Source organism: Lathyrus oleraceus, chromosome 6 (genome assembly GCF_024323335.1).
Source record: "Lathyrus oleraceus cultivar Zhongwan6 chromosome 6, CAAS_Psat_ZW6_1.0, whole genome shotgun sequence".
In the NCBI taxonomy this organism is placed as follows: Eukaryota; Viridiplantae; Streptophyta; class Magnoliopsida; order Fabales; family Fabaceae; genus Lathyrus; species Lathyrus oleraceus.
This window is the reverse complement of record NC_066584.1, coordinates 64,444,119-64,464,651: the sequence shown is the minus strand read 5'-3', so window position 1 is coordinate 64,464,651 and position 20,533 is coordinate 64,444,119. Positions and strand designations below refer to the sequence as shown.

The 20,533-nt window shown below is 36.9% G+C and overlaps 1 long non-coding RNA gene and 1 other non-coding gene across 2 annotated transcripts in view; both read right to left on the bottom strand.

The window, feature by feature from the left end:
• The window catches only part of LOC127092750 (uncharacterized), a 40,649-nt gene that overhangs the window by 9,068 nt on the left and 11,048 nt on the right, over positions 1 to 20,533 (bottom strand). The window lies entirely within an intron of this gene.
• LOC127098879 (small nucleolar RNA R71) lies at positions 11,489 to 11,595 on the bottom strand. Its single transcript, XR_007793563.1, has one exon. It is a non-coding gene; the product is annotated as a small nucleolar RNA R71 (small nucleolar RNA).

The following is a 20,533-nucleotide window of genomic DNA, read 5'->3' as shown; positions in this document are numbered from 1 at the left end:
ATATGCATGCTAATCACCTAGCAATGCTAAATCATCAACCACAATTCAAGAATAGACATATGCTCACACTCTAAGCCATAAAACAGTCTATTCACAAATGCACACATAACTGATACTTTCACAAGATCATGCATACCATCACACATCATCAGTATTTTATCACATAAGCATATCAGATCATGCCAAAGAACAACCACAGTATTAGCACACTCTACTAATACCTATACTACTCAAAACGACGGGAAATGATCCCTAATATATCGTACATCAGCTAAATCACATTACTCAGCTGAACAACCAAAAACTGCACAACAACAGCACAGAAAAATCACAATCCTGCCCATACGCGTACTGCCTAGTCCCATACGCATATGGCCCATTTCTCAGCCAAATCCCATACGCGTAACACCATCTCATACGCGTATGCTACGCGTATCACTTCCCCATACGCGTACCAACAGAGACCAAACTACGTTCAAAACATCATCTTCCTCATCCATACGCGTATTGCCTAGTGCCGTACGCGTACCAGACCATCTCATACGCGTATTGCCTAGTGCCATACGCGTATGACCAGAAACCAGACTTCCAGATCTGCTATGGCTTTCTCTGCTACGAGATCTATCCAATTCAACCTTCCACAGTCCAATTTTACACATTATTCGTTCATATCCTCTAACACAAATCATACCCTATTCGATTTTACAAAATCTAACATTTTTACATCTAATTCCTACGAATTCCTTTCAATCATAATCCAATTTTTACGTTCATCCAACATTTCACAATTTTCATCATGCATCATTTAAATCAGGGACAAATCAATAGTCTATCACTACCCATTACATGTTATCCCATAATACCCATTAATCGACGATAAACCCCCCTTACCTGAGTTAATCCGGCGATCCTTCAGCTTCAAGCTCTTCCTCTCTTCAACCCTTGTTCTCTGGTTCTCTTTGCCCTTTTTCCACTTTTCTGTCTCTTTTTCCTTTTTCACGTGAAAATAACCCTTTTACCAAATGAGACCTTTTTTAATTCCGACTTTTATTCCAATAATAATAATCCCAATTATTTAATTAAATTAATAAATATATTATTAACTTAAATTAAATAATTATCTTATTTTATCGGGGTGTTACACTTTTAATAACCATCATTGACATTTCTTTTTCCACTTCCCAAGCTGAGCTTTTCGTTTACATTTCTCTCCTGCATTGATGACCGTCCCACCTTGGGACACCTGTCTTCATGTGACCGTTGGCTTTCCTCTTAAAATTGAAAAAAATTTGTTAAGACCAGGATTATAGAAGAAATAGTCTTACCTTTCGTAGAACTCTCTCTCATTTATTTATTTTATTATTATTATTATTATTATTATTATTATTATTGTTATTATTATTATTATTATTTTAAAAAGGGTTAGTTAAAATTATCAGTAAGTGGAGCGTTGTCTCATTCTTTGCAATATGCTGATTTTTTTGTAATACAAATTATTTATTTTTATAATTTAACTAGATTTAAGTTTTTGTAGATTTGGGTCTAAAAGCCCATTTGATGTTTCACACTTACATGTCCATTGCTTACACTCCATTTTAGTGTGCAACCTATTGCAATGAGTGTTTCTATTATCTTGTTGTTTATTTTAATTATTTAATTAATGAGTAATTAAGTTTTATTATTTGAGTAGTTGATTATGATTTAATTAATTAATTACTTTTTCATAATTATTTGGTGAAGTATTTGATTAGTTGATCAACCGATCTCTTGTATTTGATCATTTTAATTGAAAAATCTATCTAGGTCCATTTTCTACATGCAAATAATTATATTTGATTTCACTTAACGATTTCAATTTCAAACTCTTTCTACCATATTTGCAAAATCAATTTCCAAATCCATTTCGAAATAAATACATTTCTTTGGCAACCATTTCACACATTATTTTAACTAATGCTAAGATCTTTTTTTATATATAAAAACAAACGTGAAAGAAGAGGACCATTGAAATCTAGCATTTCGGTGGGAACTCTCGAATGGTTGATTCCGAGCCACGCGTTTTGGGTTAACCATTCATTCTTTTCTTCCGTCCATAAAACACTTTAATTAACTTGGACAAAATAAGGGCCGTTGGGATCAAGCATTCTGGCGTAACCCTTCGAACATTTGATTCTTATCAAGTGTTCGTTGTCCATTAAATGATTTTCTTAAAAAATTCGAATGAAAAAGGACCATTGGAATCTGGCATTCCGGTGGAACCCTGAATTTTTGATCTTGGGGCTTATGCCTCATTCTTATAAATATTCGTCTTCCAAACTCAAAAAAATACTTAATTCCTACCTTAACACTTTTTCAATAAAGGTGGAAATGGAACATGGTGTATACCGTGCACTTCTGAGATTAAGATTCAAGGTGGATGCCTTGCTTATCTTAGCTCTCGCCATCGTCTAAAATTGTCAATGCGGTTTCTTCAAACCCTTTCTCAATCAAACCCAAAAAATACTTAATCTTTACTAAACACTTTTGCCGATAAAGATGGAAATGGAACATGGTGTATACCGTGCACTCCTGAAACTAGGATTCGAGATGGATATCTCGGTCATCCAAGTTCTCGCCATCACTCAAAATACGTCCAACCAATCAAACTCTTTCTCGCCGCCGTGCGATTAATCAAGAAAACCTTTTTCATAAATGAAAGATATATTGTCTTAAGATGATGCAAATCAATGTTTCGGCCATGATTGTTGAGTCGAGATAAGTGACCCTCTTCCGGTGCCATATAGCAAGCTCTACCCACAGCTGATCCAGAATGCTTTGGTGACCCCTCGAGCTCTCACACCTACGTCACCATACCTGCCATGGTACAATCCAAATGCAACATGTGAATTCCATAAAGGGGCAGTGGGACATGACCTGCATTCTTGCTTAGCGCTAAAAGCCTTGGTACGAGAACTGATTAACAAAAAGAGCTTAGTCTTTGAAGAAGATCACCCGAAGATCAAGTGCGGATACCATACTAGAACAATGGGGCACTCCATCGAGGAATGCAAGAGTTTTAAGCTCAAGCTGCAAAGATTGATTGACATAAGGTCACCAACACTCAAGGAGGAAGGCTCAGGTACATATACCTTGATTTCTGGGCCAGGTAATGAGAAAGGGAAAGGACCCTTGAAACCCCTCAAGGTTTTGTTCCACAAGGAAGATGTCAGAGATGTGGCTAATGAGCTATCATTGTTTCCTGGTAAGAGAATTGAGATACCGCCTTGGATTTCCAATGTCACGACCCATACCAATGAAAGAAAAGGAGAAGTGAGTAGTGGATCCAAGAGGGTTGCGTTCAACGATGAGATTGAAGGAAAAGAATTTGAAGATCATCATGCCAATGTCAAAAAGCTTGTTGATCCCGACCCATCGGCCGAATAAGTGCGAAAATCTCAAGGGGTGTCCCCATAGGTTAATGGATCAAGTTTGAAGAAGTTATTCCCTAAAGCTGGCAATCATTTGGTTGTTTCAGCATTTCTTTTTGTAGTTTCCTCGCATGTCGATTGTTAATTGCTTTTAAGCATTGTTGTTTTCTTTGAATTGGTAAGATTAATGAAATGTTTATGCATCTTTTGAATTAATCCATTCGTATTCACTCGTTTTTCATTCATGTTAAAAACAAAGATACTCCTCTCATTCACTTTTGTTTATCAAACCGTTGTGTTAACAAAGATTGGAAGGAGGATGATGAAAACGAAACACCTGAAATTGTTGTGGTATGCTTTTGAGTAAAACCTTGTCGATGATGTAAGGCATTGTTTCAAATCCCCAAACACTGAAGAGATAAGGAGTTAATCCCTAGTCAACCACTTTGAGCCTAGAAGTTGGTGTTTATTTTGGATCTAAAACTCTTAATCTTAACTTGGGGCAGGGTAGTTGTGTTCAGATAGTTTGATCATGCGTTCGATCTTTCAAAAAAAATCGTCCATATGTATGCCCTCCAAATAGGTTCAACCACATGTTATCTTTCACGCGCATGTTGAAGTGTCAAAGAAGCTAAGAAAAGCTAAAGTTAGTGTTGGTTGATCCTTATCCACCAATAATATGGCAGTCAACACCTTTTAAAAAAAAGATTGAAAAAGCTCGCTAAGTCAAATACCACAAAATGACTTAGGCAAAAGTCAGGGCATCCCGATGGACCGAAAGCTTCAAAGAAGCGGTCCAGGCAAAATCAGGGATGAAGAAAATCAATCAAAAGAGGTCATTAAATCCTCAACAAAAACAAAATAAGGTGACTGCCATTTCAAGAAAATCTCACCTTGAATCCTCATTTTCACTTTTGCACCTTCGAAGTCGAATGCGTGTATTGAATTAACTGAACATAGGAGTTGGAGATCATCAAGAAGAAGGGGTGGGTAAAAAAAAATTGAGCCTTATATCCTTTTGTTTAAAAAACCGTGAACCAAGCCACGTTACAACCCTTAAAAGACCTAATTGAGACATGTTCTATTTTGAAAGCATACTACAACAAGGTTGTGTTAACCTGACTCCAAACGATTTTTGTTAATCATTTGATGGCACTAACTTGCATACTGTGAATGACTTGATCACCATTGTGTTCTTATCAATGACGCGTTCACTGTATTCCACCCATTCATATCGATAAACTTTGATTTCAAATTTTTGCATAAGCATTGAATTAAAATTACCATTTTTGAATGAACAATCTTATTTGCGAGTCAACACTTAGCATCGAAGAAATTCCAATAATACGCAGTTGAGGAACTCGATGGAGTGAAAGAAGTCTAGTTAGGGGAAAATCACTTTGAACATCAGTTGATTCGAGCTAATCACCCTAAGGGTCGTCTAGCCAAGAGTAATTTGCTTCAAGACTCAGACCGGGGCAAGCCACCTCAGAGCTCAATAAGTCCAACTATCCAAGGAAAGTCAATCAAGAGTCTACCATTCCAACATTTGGTTAGTCAAGTTCGGACCACTGCAAGTTTCAAACACTTGGGGCAAGCCATCTCGAGGTAGTCTCATGGCAAGTTGTTTCCAAACTCACTTTCAAGGTGAACATTTCCAAAGACCCAACAGACTGGGGCAAGATGAGCCACAAAGGGGCAGACCCCCTTCATGCTTTTAAATTGATCAAACAAATTCTGCCATACGTCAATAACTTTTGAGTTTAAGACGAGTGCCCGTAAATTATGCTAGCACGATTCGTTAATCCTACAAAAGGATCCCATTTGCTAAGTTGGTCTGCCAAGCTGGATAGAATTCTCCTTTGACAAAATCTATCATAAATATTTGGTTGAGTTCTCGGTGTTAAGGAATCATGATATCCATAAAAAGCCTCTACAACTCCCAGTCCACTCAAGTGTCAGCATTCTCATATCATGATCATTCATATATCATGCATAAAAAAATCCAAATCATGCATAGCCGAAATGTACTTCGTGCTCATTTTGCATTGACCTAGGTCTTGTTGTTGATCCTATACCCTTTGACCTCTAATTCCAGTTTGTATTTGGTGCCCTTAAACCAACATCTGGTTTTCGCAGTCATTTTCAAGTCCAATTGTTGTTGGCAAAATCCGTTAAAAGTTGGTTATAATCCATTACTTACGGTTAAAAGTCCAATTGTTGTTGAGCTTTATTCAGGTCATATATGAACCTGTTGTTGAGCTTTATTCCATTGTCAGGTCATATATGAACCTGTTGTTGAGCTTTATTCAGGTCATATATGAACCTATTGTTGAGCTTTATTCCAGTGTCAGGTCATATATGAACCTGTTTTGAAGAGTCTTTCTCTATGATTGTTTCAGTGTTATCAGGTCATATATGAACCTGTTGTTGAGCTTTATTCAGGTCATATATGAATTTGTTGTTGAGCTTTATTCCATTGTCAGGTCATATATGAACCTGTTGTTGAGCATTGTCAGTTCATATATGAACCTGTTGTTGAGCTTTATTCAGGTCATATATGAACCTGTTGTTGAGCTTTATTCCATTGTCAGGTCATATATGAACCTATTGTTGAGCATTGTCAGGTCATATATGAACCTGTTGTTGAGCTTTATTCAGGTCATATATGAACCTGTTGTTGAGCTTTATTCAGGTCATATATGAACCTGTTGTTGAGCTTTATTCCATTGTCAGGTCATATATGAACCTGTTGTTGAGCTTTATTCCATTGTCAGGTCATATATGAACCTGTTGTTGAGCATTGTCAGGTCATATATGAACCTGTTGTTGAGCTTTATTCAGGTCATATATGAACCTGTTGTTGAGCTTTATTCCATTGTCAGGTCATATATGAACCTGTTGTTGAGCATTGTCAGGTCATATATGAACCTGTTGTTGAGCTTTATTCAGGTCATATATGAACCTGTTGTTGAGCTTTATTCCATTGTCAGGTCATATATGAACCTGTTGTTGAGCATTGTCAGGTCATATATGAACCTGTTGTTGAGCTTTATTCAGGTCATATATGAACCTGTTGTTGAGCTTTATTCCATTGTCAGGTCATATATGAACCTGTTGTTGAGCATTGTTAGGTCATATATGAACCTGTTGTTGAGCTTTATTCAGGTCATATATGAACCTGTTGTTGAGCTTTGTTCCATTGTCAGGTCATATATGAACCTGTTGTTGAGCTTTATTCAGGTCATATATGAACCTGTTGTTGAGCTTTATCAGGTCATATATGAACCTGTTGTTGAGCTGCATTCCAGTATTACCGGGTTCTTGATATTCCCCAGCATTGTCAGGTCATATATGAACCTGTTGTTGAGCTTTATTCCAGTATTACCAGGTCATGTATGAACCTGTTTTGAAGAATCTTTCTCTGTGATTGTTTCGGTGTTGACAGGTCATATATGAACCTGTTGTAGAAATTTTCATATTCGAGTTTAGTAAGTCATATGTGAACTTACTACCAAAATCTCTTGTATTCTAAGTATCGTTTATCAAATTTCACTTTGAGTACTCCCCGATGTGTGTCTGACACTCCAGCAGGATTGTTTTCCCCAACAAGTTGTTTTTTTACCATTTGTCTGTCTCCCTGTGAACCATCAGCATTCCCCACAGATTGGTCTGCCTAGTAGTATCTCCTGTTAAAGGTTCACCATATCCCTAGCAGATAAAAATTACAAAAAAGAGAATCTTGCATCAGCGCATATCATATCATATCATGTCATAGGGATTCAGGATCAAAATCCGGGTCTTCTTAGTATTTAACTATCTCTCACTATGATCATATGAAGAGTGTCCTGCTTCATATTCTCTAGTTGAAGATACTTAAATAGGGGCAACTGTCATACCCCGATTTTGGTCCTGAAATTTTTTCATTTTTTCATTTGGCACTTGGCCTAAAGTTCATTTGCATACATTCATGCCAATTTCATATGTACCATCCACTCATATCAAATGTTGCACGTATCCTCATAGATTCAAAAGTTTGTGGTTGAGTTCTTGACCTTGTATTCATGTGTGTCAACTATATGACCATTGACACTTTCCAAGTCCTAACTCATGTTCATGCTCACTTTTAACCATGTTCATTATAAAGTCCATTTCTTTATTTTGTTCATTTTCATTTTAAACCCTATTCTTCTTTCACCTTCTAAACCATTTTTATCCTATACCATACATAAACCAATTCAATTTTAATATGTGTAATTGACCACTCAATTTCTCTTTAAACCATACAATGTTGTATTAAACCATTAGTTCAAAGTTACAATATAAGTCATACATTCACTTTTCCATTTTTATTAACTTGTAACAATCAAATTTCCAATTCAACCATACATACATTCATTCTCAATTTCATAAACAAATATATCCAATAATTATGAGCATAATTATGAGCATTTCAATTCCATAAACCATAATACATTCATATTTCTACTCTAATTACATCCAATTATAAACCACAACCACATATGTGTCAACATAAACATTACAAAAAGTATCTGAAGTTACAAGATTGCATTCCAAGCATTCCAATCCTCAACATATAAAATTGAACCGAGAAACCATTGTTTGAACCAATTTCCAAACCTTCCATTTCATATATAAACCATACAAATACATACATCTTCATTCAAAGTTACAAATTTGAACCATAAACCAATTATACAAATTCCTAACCATGATCTCATGCATTCAAGTCATCAAATTGCTTTTCAATTCAACCTTTGGATTCAATTCCAACATGTTATTTCATCAAAACCTCAAAGTTACATTCACCTATTCACATACATTTTACAATTCCAATCCAAAACTATAAGAATTCCAAACTTACATAATATTTACAATTTCATAAACCAACAATCCATTTCCATATACAAATCCAAACTTCCATTCAAATTCAAGGCTCAAGTACATAATCATGTCAATACCTTACACATGAATCAAATTAAAAAATACAAGCTCATGACCTAAGGTTCTAACATCTAATTCCTAAGCATTAACATCCACCATCTTCATGCTTCATATCATCATCTCCTTCTATCCCAAATTATTGTTCCTTCCATAGAGGTACCTACAAAGGAAAAAACACATTAACAAGTCGTGTTATTCAACACATAATCCATTTAGTTTCATCCATATTCCAAAGTTAATCTTAGCATTGCAAAATTCATGTTCATTATAAACAATGTTATCGTCATAACCCAATTCCAATTATTATCCAAAACCTTTTTTTTTCATTTTTCATAGTCCAATTAACCCATTAATCCTCATCCATGTATTAAGTCATGTCCAAACCAAGAGGTGAGCAGTGGAAATGCAGAAGAAAAATACAAGATGAAAACGTAAGGCAATTGGAATACAAGCTGCAGAACGCGGCTTGCGCAGCATAAAATGCTTGCAACACCAAGTACACGTGAAGATGCAAAACGTCCAAAGCAAGCTTGAAGCAAATGCAAGCTTGAAGCAAATGCGAAACGCAGTAAACGACGAGGCCTGTGCATCCAAATTCAAAAATACCTGCATTTTTTCGAACCATCCATGATAACAGAAGTTGCATTCATCAAAGAGAATCAAAAGCCATTTGAGATTGTCAACAGAATTTTAACAGAATAATCAATTTAACTGATAACATGAAACTATATCACATTTTTGGACTTGATTTAATTAAATTATATCGTTATTTGATTGAATTTATTTTATATTATTTGATATTACTTGGTATTTTCTTATTATTTATTTCAGGTATCGTTATTTAAAGCATGTGTCAAAAAGAAAGAAAAGGGGTGCAAAAAGAGGATTTTCTAGGAAAAGCAGCGAGCTGAAGCACCAAAGCCCAGCCCAAGTTTGGAACAAAGATAATGGCTGTGACGACCGCCACAGGCATGTGACGAGCGTCACGCCCCAAAACCTAGTGTTACGACCGTAACACATAGTGTGACGGACGTCACACAGTTCAGCCTATATTTTAGGCTTGATGCGCGCAACAGAAGGAACGTTCTCCCCTAAATTTTCTCATGCACGTTTTGAACCACACGAAAGACCAATTGAAGGAAACGGTTATTTTGGAGATGAATATAAATAGACCTCAAAGGATCCAATTTGCAAGGTCCTCTCCTCCGCGCAATATTTTTCCTGCTTTCTAATTTTCCAGCATTCTAATTTCCAAGCATTTTATTCTCTTTTCTTTTCTAGTTGAATTTCCGAAGCATTCAATTTATTTTCTCACGATAGTTTCTACACCGGAAACTATTGTGTAATTTTTACTGGGTCTAACCTTACGTTAGATCATAGTATTTTATTTCTTTGTTTTTACTTGCCTATCTGATCGCGAATTGTGAAGAACAAATCCAACCGACTTGTGGCGGAATGTTCGAGCATCGAAGCTAGGAGTTGAAATCCAGAATTCTAGTATTTTTACAGGTTCATTAATTAATCGATTTATAGTTTTAATTTACATATGCTTTGTTCCTCTGTTTATATATATTGTTTGTTTGATATGGCTGTATTTATGCATGATTATTGTTTATGCGTGTTTAGCATGTCCGACTAAGTAATTTAGATATCGGTATGTAAAGTAAGCGGAATAAAGGAATCAAAACTGAGTTGGTTTAAATTTATTTCAAAATATAGTCACTCTTTTTCTGGTCTCAATTTACAAAGTTAATACCAAGGTTTTTGTACGAGAGTAAAAGACATAAAGAAGTTAAAATCAATAGAACGACGGTTTGAGCTTTTAACTGGACAGTGTAAATTGAACATTAACTTTAAATCAGGGCGAAAGCAATTTTTAAGGTTAATTGAATTCTAGTCATTTTCAAAAATTATTTTTAAAAGTTAAATGTGAGGACGAGAGTTAAGCATTTAAGTTTAATTATATTGTCTAAGTCAACAGAGCGAGAGTTTGAGACGAGGGCGTTTAAACGGTTAGTATTTTCTCAAAAAGAGCTTCTATAGATTCTAATATTTTCAAAAAGTGATTTTAGATTTGACGAAATTGTGAGAGCGTACGTTAAAATATAAAGTCATAGTCTAATTCAACAGAGCGAGAGTTTGAGGAAAAGACTTTTAATTAATAGTGTCTACTAAAAAGATTTATTTTTAAAACTAAGAAAAAGACCAACGAAGATTTGATTCCCTAATTACGACGAACTACATACCGATATCCGTGTTATTTGATATTTAATCTAGATCTAAATTTAGTTTTACTTTTCCCCCTAATCAAGAAAGCATCATCCGCCTTAGCTTTACGCAGTAACCCTAAAAAAACGGTAGATCGATTCATTAAGTCCCTATGGGATCGATATCTTTTAAAACTACGCGATTAGACTACGCACTTGCAGTTAGTACCCCGATAGACTCATAAAGTCGCGATCAAGTTTTTGGCGCCGTTGCCGGGGACTTCTATTTAGTCGATATCGTAACTCTTCTGTTACGCTGTAGAGACTAAGGCAATTTTTATTTATCCTTCTTTTTTGTTGATTTGTATGCCACACACTCGCTCACAAGGCGAACCGTACTACTTACGAATCAATGATGTTGAACGATATCTCCGATTATTACGACGAATTCGGGAGTATCGTGCTAGAAACAATCTTCCTCCAATCGAAATTCCTGATCTCAAAAATCTTCTTCCTTCGACGATACCAGCGATGGCCGAACCAGCTCGTGCTCTCCGAGATTACGCTGCTCCATCGCAAGATGAGCCACATTCGAGTATTGCTCCACCCGCAATCGAAGCGAACAACTTCGAACTTAAACCTTCGCTGTTGCAGGCAGTGCAACATAATCAATTTTCTGGAAATCCTACCGAGGATCCAAACCTTCATTTATCCGTATTTGTCCAATACGCTGACACTGTTAAAGCTAATGGTGTCACTTCAGAGGCAATTCGACTTCGTCTCTTTCCTTTCTCGTTAAGAGATAAAGCTAGAAGATGGCTTCAGTCTCTTCCTTCCAACTCAGTCACCACATGGAATGAGTTGAAGAAAGTCTTTCTTGCCCGATATTTTCTCCCAAGCAAAACAGCTATGTTGAGAGCCCAGATAAATGGATTTAAGCAAAAAGACAACGAGTCTCTTTTCGAAGCATGGGAAAGATACAAGGACATGATGAGACTTTGCCCACACCATGGTTTAGAGGACTGGTTAGTAATTCACACCTTCTACAATGGTCTCTTGTACAACACAAGGTTAACAATAGACGCCGCCGCCGGTGGTGCGCTTATGGATAAACCTTACACCGACGCTTATCAACTTATCGAGAGCATGGCCCAAAATCATTATCAGTGGGGAAACGACCGAACAATGGTAGAAAAACCTCAAATAAAAGGGGGCATGTACGAGATAAGTAGCCTTGATCATGTTAATGAAAAAGTGGATGCTCTTGCCCAGAAAATTAAAAGTTTAAATGTATCACCTCCAGCCACCGTGGTTGCCGTAACTCAAAATTGCGAAGTCTGTGGAATTCAAGGTCACACTCCTACATATTGTCAACTCCTAACAGGAATCCAAGCAGAGCAGGTGAACTATGCTCAAGGAAATCCTTACTCGCATACCTATAACTCAAACTGGAAGAACCATCCTAATTTCTCATATAAAAGTAACAACGCTTTATACGCACCAGGTCAAGCTCCCAGTCAAGCTCCAGCTATACCCCCTGGATATCAAAAGCCGACCCCATCTACACCTAACAATAACGTTCCTAGGAAATCCAACTTGGAAATCATGATGGAGAACTTCATAGCTTCTCAACAGCAAACCAATAAAGAGTTCTTAAACCAGAATGTACACACTAGCGAACAGATTAAACAACTAGCAAGTAAAGTGGATGCCTTGGCTACCCATAACAAAATGCTGGAAACACAAATCTCACAAGTAGCTCAACAACAAGCACCTACTGCTGCCCTAACTGGTACATTTCCTGGACAGCCCCAACCTAATCCGAAAGGCCACGCTCATGCAATTATATTACGAAGTGGTACAGAGGTAGAAGGACCATCTGACCCAAGGATTGAGAACCAAAACTCTAAAAAGTCAACTGAGGAAGAAAGTAAACCTAAGGAAAAGGAAGAGTCTAATAAGGAAACCGTAGAAAAAAAAGAACCTAATGTACCTCCACCGCCTTACAAACCACCTATCCCTTATCCTCAAAGGCTAATTAAAACCAAAGACGCGGGCCAATTTAAAAAATTTGTTGACCTACTAAAACAATTAAACGTCACGATTCCTTTTACAGAAGTTATTACACAGATGCCCTCATATTCTAAGTTCTTAAAAGAAATTTTATCTAATAAAAGGAAACTTGAAGATAGCGAAACCGTTACACTCACTGCTGAGTGTAGCGCAATAATCCAAAATATGCCTCCTAAACTTAAAGATCCTAGTAGTTTCTCTATACCCTGTCACATAGGAAAATTTATCATAGACAAAGCTCTATGCGATTTAGGAGCCGGTATCAGTGTTATGCCCTTGTCCATATGCAAGAAACTTGAAATGGGAGAATTAAGACCAACTAAAATGTCTGTGCAATTAGCAGATCGTTCCGTTAGATATCCCGTAGGAATTCTTGAAAACGTTCCCGTGCGCATAGGTCAATTCTACATCCCCACCGATTTTATAATTATAGACATAAGAGAAGATGAAGTTACCCCCATTATATTGGGAAGACCCTTCTTAGCAACCGCCGGTGCTATCATAGACGTAAAACGAGGACGACTCACTTTTGAAGTAGGAGAAGAGAAAATTGAGTTCATTCTTTCCAAATTTTTGAAAGCACCTGCAATAGAAGACACATGTTACTTCATGGATATCATCGATGAATGCATAAAAGAAACATAATTAGAAAATGACGATTTGTCTGACTATCATGTAGAAGACAGACTGAACCAATGTTTAGCAATAACATCAGATCCTATGCAATGCCTTAAGAAACCAACCCTCGACCTGAAAACACTTCCGAAAAATCTGAGATATGAATTCCTAGACCTAGAACTTGAACGACCAGTAATAGTCAATGCATACCTAGGAAAACCTGAAACCGAAAAACTCCTACATATCTTAAGAAAATATCCAACCGCATTAGGATACAACATCACCGATCTTAAAGGGATAAGTCCTTCTATTTGTATGCACCGCATCATGCTAGAAGAAGACTGTAAGACTTCTAGGGAACATTAGAGGAGACTAAACCCGATCATGAGCGAGGTAGTGAAGAAGGAAGTAACGAAGTTATTAGAGGCGGGTATCATATATCCTATATCTGATAGCAAATGGGTTAGTCCTGTACACGTAGTACCGAAGAAAGGAGGTATAACAGTGATCGAAAATGAAAAAGGAGAAACTATAACCAAACGAATTGAATCGGGATGGAGAATGTGCATTGACTACAGAAAGTTAAACAAAGCAACCCGAAAAGATCATTTTCCTTTACCATTCATAGACCAGATGTTAGAACGACTAGCCAAGCATTCTCATTTCTGCTATCTAGACGGTTACTCAGGTTTCTTTCAAATACCAATTCATCTTGATGACCAAGAAAAGACAACGTTCACATGTCCTTTTGGTACCTTCGCTTATCGACGAATGCCGTTTGGCTTGTGCAATGCTCCTGCAACCTTCCAAAGGTGCATGATGGCAATATTCGCCGATTTTCTCGAAAACATCATGAAAGTCTTTATGGATGACTTTTCCGTATGCGGGCAAAGTTTCGAAGAATGTCTTGAAAACCTAGAAAGAGTTCTAGAACGATGTGTAAAAGTAAACCTAGTACTTAATTGGGAAAAATGTCACTTTATGGTACAAGAAGGAATTGTTTTAGGACACATCATATCAAATAGAGGAATTGAAGTAGACAAAGCCAAAATAGAAGTAATCAAAAACCTTCAACCTCCGAAAACTGTGAGAGAAATACGAAGCTTCTTAGGACATGCCGGTTTTTACCGACGATTCATTAAAGATTTCTCTAAAATAACTAAACCTTTAACCAAATTATTAATGAAAGATGCTGACTTCATCTTCGACAATAAATGTTTAGAAGCATTCCAAACACTTAAACAAGCATTGATCTCCGCGCCCATAATGCAGACCCCGAATTGGAATGAACCCTTCGAAATAATGTGTGACGCAAGTGACTACGCCGTAGGCGCTGTTTTAGGACAACGAAAGGATAAAAAGCTTCACGTCATATATTATGCGAGTAGAGCTCTAGATGAAGCGCAAATGAATTACGCCACGACCGAGAAAGAACTTTTAGCAATAGTATTTGCACTAGATAAATTTCGTTCATACTTGGTCGGAGCTAAAATAATCATTTACACTGATCACGCTGCCATTGAGTACCTCTTAACAAAAAAGGACGCTAAACCTAGACTCCTAAGGTGGATCTTGTTGCTACAAGAATTTGATTTGGAAATCAAAGATAAAAAAGGAACCGAAAACGTAGTAGCAGATCACCTCTCTAGACTTGAAAACCTGGAACCGGAAAGAACATCGATCAACGATGATTTCTCGTACGATAAACTTATAGCTAATTTGGAAGAAAATAGAGCTGATGAACAGGTAGAGACCACCTTGGATGTATGTGTTACACCATGGTACGCTGATTTTGTCAATTATTTAGCCGCTGGAGTGGTTCCACTTGATTTATCCTACCAACAAAAGAAACGATTCTTCCATGACATAAAACATTATTACTGGGACGACCCTTTACTTTTCAAAAGAGGCCCGATGGTATTTTCCGTCGCTGTATACCTGAAGAAGAGGTAGAAAGTATAATCCAACATTGTCATTCCGCTCCTTATGGTGGACACGCAAGTACATCCAAAACCTGCTCTAAAATCCTACAAGCCGGTCTTTATTGGCCAAACATATGGAAGGATGTGCATGCCGCTGTCAAGAAATGCGATAGGTGTCAACGCACAGGAAACATATCTAGACGTGACGAAATGCCACAAAAAGGCATTTTGGAAGTAGAAATTTTCGATGTGGGGGGAATAGATTTCATGGGACCTTTTCCACCTTCTTTTGGTAACAAGTACATACTCGTAGCGGTTGACTACGTACCAAAATGGATTGAGGCTATAGCTTCTCCAACAAACGACACATGAGTAGTAATTAAACTCTTTAAGAATATAATCCTTCCAAGATTTGGTGTCCCAAGAATAGTCGTCAGTGACGGTGAATCTCATTTCATATCTAAGATACTCGAAAAATTATTGTTTAAGTATGGTGTAAAACATCGAGTAGCAACACCTTACCACCCTCAAACTAGTGGACAAGTGGAAGTGTCTAATAGAGAAATTAAACAGATATTGGAAAAAACTGTCGCTACATCGAGGAAAGACTGGTCATCAAAATTACCTGAACTTTTATGGGCATATCGAACCGCTTACAAAACTCCCATAGGAACAACCCCATTTAAGCTTATTTATGGTAAATCGTGTCACCTCCCGGTGGAGTTAGAACATAAGGCCTATTGGGCTATTAAAAATTTAAATTTAAACTATAAGGCCGCCGTGTAAGACCCCAATTTTGGGCCCTAAGATCCCTCATGGCCCATATCATTCATATCATGGCCTCAAGGATCAATGCATGCCTTTGCTTCCCTCCTAGTGGATAGATCGCCTTGTGGTTTTGTTTCTTGATCACCAAGCATACCCTGCATTTGTATATCTTTGCTTTCATATGTTTATCATTCAAAAAGTACAAAAATATTGTCAGTCTAACCTTGTTGCTTGCAGTTGAAGTAATCATCAGCAATTAGGTCAAACTCAGTCATTGATCAGTCAAAGCAATGGATGGTGGCCATTCTTGCAGAATTTGGGCATCATGATCATTAATCAAGAGTTCATACATCTTGGGACATCATTTGAAGTCAAGTTCTCAAGGAATTAGGGTTTGGAATTCATCAGAAGAAGTTCAATCAGTTCAAAACCCTAGAAAAGTCAAACTTGGTCAACTGTTGATTTAATCAAGAATTTGATGGATATAATTGATTTGAAGGAGTTCATTCATGCTTGTATAAGCCTCATCTATCATGTCCAACCTCATCATGGAAGAAAATCAAGTCAAATCAGAAATTTTCCAGAAATAGCAAGTGGACCTGTAATTTCAACTGCCAAAAATGGAAACTTCTTGATCTTAAACTTACATCATGATACAAGCTCCAAATGAATTTTTGCCCAACATGAAAGTTGAAGATCTTGTCTTCCCATTTTCAAAAAGTCCAAGAACATCCAAATCCCATGTGTGGTTGTCAAGATATGATCAAATCATTTTCACCAAATTTTGAACTTCACAGAGCCATAACTCTCAAACCATAAGGCCAAATTTGGTGGGGTTTTTTCCTACAAACCACATTTTTCATCCTCTTTCCAAAAATATAAATTCCATGACCTAAAACCTTACCATTCAAAATGGCATTTTTGGACCTTTTGCATTTAAAATCAAAGTTTGACCAAACTTTGACTTTTTGTTCCTTTGACTTTTTCTTGATTTGGCCAATTGGGAAATGCTTTAAACCATATTTGAAACTTGCTCAAAGTCCTAAACCATCATCATACCACCTTTACACCACCATTTGGTATTAAAATGCAAAAACTTGGAAATAGGCAAATAACCTCATTTGAGCAAATCAAGTACAGCAGGTCTGCAGCACACAAAACAGCAATTGTGCTGGCCACTAGCAGCTTGTAGCAGGCCCAAACTCTCAGCAAAAACACACCTCCACTTCATTTGGACATAATTAGCAAAAATGCAAATGAGTGCATTTACACTAAACAAGCTTACCATTTAATTAAGTGATGTTAAACAGATGATATAAAGCCTTGTTTCTGCACAAATGAACCCTAATTTTGACAGCCACCACACAGAAAACACACTCTCACTCTCTTCTTGCAAATTTGCATTTGGAAAAATTCTGTCCCAACCATCAAGAGACACGAGCAACCCTTGCTTCCTCCATCATCTAAACATTGTTTGGGAGTGCTTTTGAGCATCATTTGTCAACTGGAACACCTCCTTTTGTTCTGCATCTCCAAGCATTCAACCATGGTGAAATCGAAATTGGACATTTTCCTGCATCTTTGAGCCAAGCAACCTCAAGTACCCTTCATTGCAAAGCATCATCATCATCTGTTTGCCCTTAAATCCACCAAAGCAACACTGCTTCACACTTTCTTCAAAAATAAGTAAGTAAATCGACCTCCCTTTTTTACCATGCTATAATATGCTTTTGAAAGGTATTCTTATGCTGACTCTAGAGAACTAAAGCATGCTTAATTTGGTTGTGTTTTGGCCAAGAAATCTGAAAAATAAGTTTGGTGCTCATATGATGTTTTGCTCGATTCCTGGTACACAACATGTTTGGTTGAAAATTGATGTTGGTTTCTCATTCACCTTGCCATGCTGAGCATCTTTATGTGTGTGTTTTTTTAATTTCTGGAAATATCATTGAAAATTCGAATTATTGATGATGAATGTGTATGCTGTTTATGCTTGAACCTAGAACTCTGCCTATGAAATCCCCATGATTGTGCTTATGCTGTTGTTGAGTGATGTTAGTTGATGTTAGTTGTTGCATGAGCATTGAGGCTGGTTAGTTTTATTTTGTTCATGGTTGATTGTTTGCTGCTGTTGTTGCCTTGTTCGAATTTCAATTGATATTGAGCTTGGGAATGATGCTTGAATGCTGTGCTGATTGTGTGTTTTGGTCGAGACATTTTGTTTGATGTTGGTGACAACATGAGTATGCTGGCTGTTATTGTGTGATGTTGCTGTTATGATGAACTGCCCAGGGATTCCACCTGTTGTGTTTGGTTTTGTTGTTAGCTTGATGATGCTTAATATGTACATGCTGCTGTCCATGCCAAACCATAAACTCTGCTTGCTGTATGAACATTTCCAATGTTGCTGTTGTTTGGTTCTGTTTGGATGTTGGCTAAACTTGGTTGAAATTTCCCATGAGCATGCTTGTTCCAATGTTGGTTGATGTTCTATAATGATAGTTGTTGCAGGGCCTGTTGGATTATTATTGCTGGATGTGTTGAATGTTGTTGATTGTTGCTGTTTTCTTGTTGTTTGAATGATGATGTTAATTGTGTTGCTACATAAGCCAAACCCTCATACTGTTTCCAAAAATCCAGCCTATGTTTTGGTTGCTGTGTGTTATATGTTGCATAAACCTCATGAGTGTGTTATCATGTGGTGTCCATGTGGCTGTTTGAGTTTTATTGGTTAATGAACATGAATGTATGGACCTACTGCAATGCCAATGTTGCTGTTATGATGAGCTGTCCAGAAGATCCATTTGGTTTGTTGGGTTTCTGCCGTATGATATTTGTATGATATCCACATGCCATGATTATTTGCTGTATGTTTGATGTTGTTGTTCATGATTCGATTGCTTACCATGCTGGAACCATTTCGCTGCTGTTTAAACCTTGGCTCTATCCAGAAATTCATGTGGTGTGTGTTTGGTTTATCATGTTTTGGTGTTGCATAATTGCTATTTGCCATGCTGTATGTGGAATACTGTCAGATTTTATTTTGATGATTTCATGAAGATGCATGTTGGTTGCTGTTTGCTTGATGATGATGATGAATACCACTGCTGTCAATGCCCTGCTATTTGAAAAAACAGAACTTGCATTTTTTGTTGTGTGTTGCCATGTGGTTTCCCTGTGGTTGTTTAATTTCGACATGATGATGAACTTGGATGATGAATGTGTACATGTGCTGTTAAAATACTTGCCCTGTCCAGACTTTGCCTACATGATGATTGCATGATGTTGCTTGGTCGAATTTTGTGTGGTGTTGATTGCTTGAATGTTGCAAATGCCATGCTGCTGTGCTAAAACCCTAGGGTTTTGTTAAAACCAGAACTTGAACTCCATTGGCCGTGTCCACTGTTCCATTGGGTTTGGACCAATAGGAACATTTCCTGGTCGCCCCCCAAAACGCAGTAGTTTAAGTTAATGAGCTCAGAATTACAGCTATGCCACCCGTTGACTTATGTTTGACCAATTACCATGCTAGCTTGCTCATATTTCATCCAATATTTCACCCAATTTCACAGATCATTTTCTCATTCAATTTTCATCAAAAAATTATGAAATTTTTTCCACATGTTCACAAATGAGTCTAGAATTTAATTGTGAATTTTAATTAATTTTCCCATTGGTTGGTTTTTAATTGACAATTATTTTCTCAACATGTGTGCATGAATGATACATTGTGCCATTTCAATTGTGAAATTCTCATGTTGCATCCGATGAGCTTGAAATTTTTTGTGGTGAAACTAGACACATTGATCTTCATTTCCATATAAAGTTTGTGCATTTATCATTTGTGGATTGAGAGTTATGATCTTTTGAAGTTATGTGTTGCATTTGGTGCTATACCATGATCATGCATTTTCCCAATTTTTGTTCACATGCTTCTTCTTATCCAATTGACCCCAAATTTTGCATGAATCATCTTTCACATGTCTAGTTTATGTATGAATTTTTCTTGGAATTAATCATGCTGTTTTCTATTTGATTGTGAATTTTCTTCCATATGTGGTCATTTGTTGACTTTTTGTGCTATGCATTGCCAAATCTTTTGTGAAATTCTCAAATCATATTGTATGTCCATGAAATTTCATATGTGATAACTAGACACCTCAAGCTTTGCATTGGTGTTAATCTCATTCATTTCTCTTCTGTTTTCAAATTGATATGATTTTTTGAAGTTGACCCATGCTTGTTGACTTTCACCATGCTTACTTGAATTTGGTTTGACTTCATGATTTTACTTGACTGCCTTCCTCTCATCCAAATGCATTGAAATTTTACATGTATACCATGTTAGATGTTAGGATTGAGTGTGATTTATCTCATGATTTTTGAAAATGTTTGAGTTGACTTTTGAATGAAGTCTTTGCTGTTGACTTTTGTATGCTTCTCTTGCCATGCTTTGCATCCTTTTGCATATGAATTGACCTTGATGCATGATATAAGTTTGAATCCAATTGTGTTTGCTTCCTACATGATTGCATTTGACTTTGATTGAATATTGCTTGCTGCCTTGACTTTC